This window comes from Manis javanica, chromosome 13 (assembly GCF_040802235.1).
Source record: "Manis javanica isolate MJ-LG chromosome 13, MJ_LKY, whole genome shotgun sequence".
Taxonomy (NCBI): Eukaryota; Metazoa; Chordata; class Mammalia; order Pholidota; family Manidae; genus Manis; species Manis javanica.
Window position 1 is genome coordinate 93,840,018 of NC_133168.1, and position 2,232 is coordinate 93,842,249.

Sequence of the window (2,232 nt, forward strand, 5' to 3'; positions counted from 1 at the left end):
GTGTCACTTCCCTCAACTGGTAGGTGGTTGCAAAGATTTAATACAAAGCACTTAATAAATGGCCTAACCTTTCTGTGTCACTTTCCCCAACTGGAAAATGGTATAAAGATTTAATATAACCTCGCCTGATACTGACTCAGCTACTTATAAACATTCACTCTTGTTACAGCCTACAGGGCAACCTCCTTTCTTAAACTTAGAAATTTTTTCCATTTGTAAAATGTAACACATATTTCGAAAGGGCAGAAATCAAGTAATTGCTGCAAACTGAACCCACCTGTGTAACCACAGTCCCGTTTCCAGTTCCTACCCCCATGCCCCGGAAGCTGCCCTTACAGCCCTGCCAGTCACTACCACCCACAAAGGTGACCACCCATCCATATTGTTTCCATAGGCTGATTAGCTATGCCTGTCCTGGCTCCTCAAATTAAAGCAACTGGCCATTTTCACTCAGCATACTGGGTTTTTTTTTTGAGATTTACCCATGCCATTGCACTTACCCATAGCTCACTCCTTTTCATTGCTGAGGAATGTCCTATGGTATGGGTAGATCACAGTGTGTAGAACCATTCTGATGGGCATTTGGTTTGCTTCCAGTTTTGGGCCATTATAAATCGCTATGAACATTTGTACACAAGACTTTGTGTGTTCTTTTTTTTCTTTCCTTTTTTTCTTTTTAGTAGTTTTATAGCTTTATTTTTCCTGGGTACATACTTGGGAGTAGAATGACTGGGTCAAATGCTAAGTCCCTGTTGAACTTTTTAAGAAACTACCAGACCTTTTGCCAAGTGCTTGTGTCATTTTACATTCCCACCAGCAGAATAGAGGACTCCCATTTGCTTCCAATCTTCAGCAACACTTGGTAGGTACCATTCATTTTTTTCCTTTTATCTATTCTGGTGGGTACTTAATGGCATATAATTGAGTTTCAATCTGCATTTCCCTAAGGCTTTATTCCGATGACCGTATTTGTGCTGTATGCACATCTCTGTTGGTGGACAGGTACATCACCCCCAGTAACTTTTATTTTTTTATTAAGGTATCATTGATATACACTCTTATGAAGGCCTCACATGCAAAACACTGCGGCCAGTATATTTACCCATACCATCAAGCCCCCACTCACCCCACCGAAGTCACCGTCCATCAGCATAGTAAGACGCCACAGAGTCACCACCTGTCCCCTCTACGCCACACTGTCCTCCCTGTGACCCCCACCCACACCATGTGCACCTATCATAATACCCCTCCATCCCCTTTTCCCTCCCTCCCCACCCTCCCTCCGCCACCCCTCCCCCTGCCACCCCTCCCCTTTGGTAACTGCTAGTCCCTTCTTGGAGTCTGTGAGTCTGCTGCTGTTTTGTTCCTTCAGTTTTGCTTCATTGTTATGCTCCACAAATGAGGGAAATCATTTGGCACTTGTCTTTCTCCACCTGCCTGGCTTATTTCACTGAGCATAATACCCTCTAGCTCCATCCATGTGGTTGCAAATGGTAGGATTTGTTTTCTCCTCGTGACTGAATAGTACTCCATTGTGTATGTACCACCTCTTCTTTATCCATTCATCTACTGATGGACACTTAGGTTGCTTCCATTTCTTGACTATTGTAAATAGTGCTGCAATAAACATAGGGGTGCATATGTGTTTTTGAATCTGAGACATTTTATTTTTGGGGTAAATTCCTAGGAGTGGAATTCCTCGGTCAACTGGTATTTCTATTTTTAGTTTTTTGAGGAACCTCCATATTGCTTTCCACAATAGTTGAACTACACCCCCAGTAACTTTTACAGTAACTCTCAAAGCTGCCGGTAGCACCCTTTGTCATACACTCCCCGTGCACCCACACACCTGCAATGGCATCTCCAGGGTCAGTGGCAGAGATGAATCCCACGGGTGGGGGCGACGACACACATGGTTTAGATTTCATTTTTCTGCCCGAAAACATTCTGACCCACAGCATCTGCTCACCTCATTTGATGTTACCAAACTAAAATTCTTGCCAATTTGATGAATGAACAAGACACCTTTTTGTGTTTTCGCTGGCACAGTCAGCACCCAATCAATATCCATTCGGCGGATGGGTGGGTAGATGGATGGGTGGGTGACTAGATGGATGGATGGATGAGGACTGCTCCTTGCGCAGCAAACACACCAGAAGTGTCTCCGGTGGGCGGAGATGTGAAGCAAACATTGGGACCCCGCCCTCTCTCAGGCCCGGGCCCGCCCTCGTG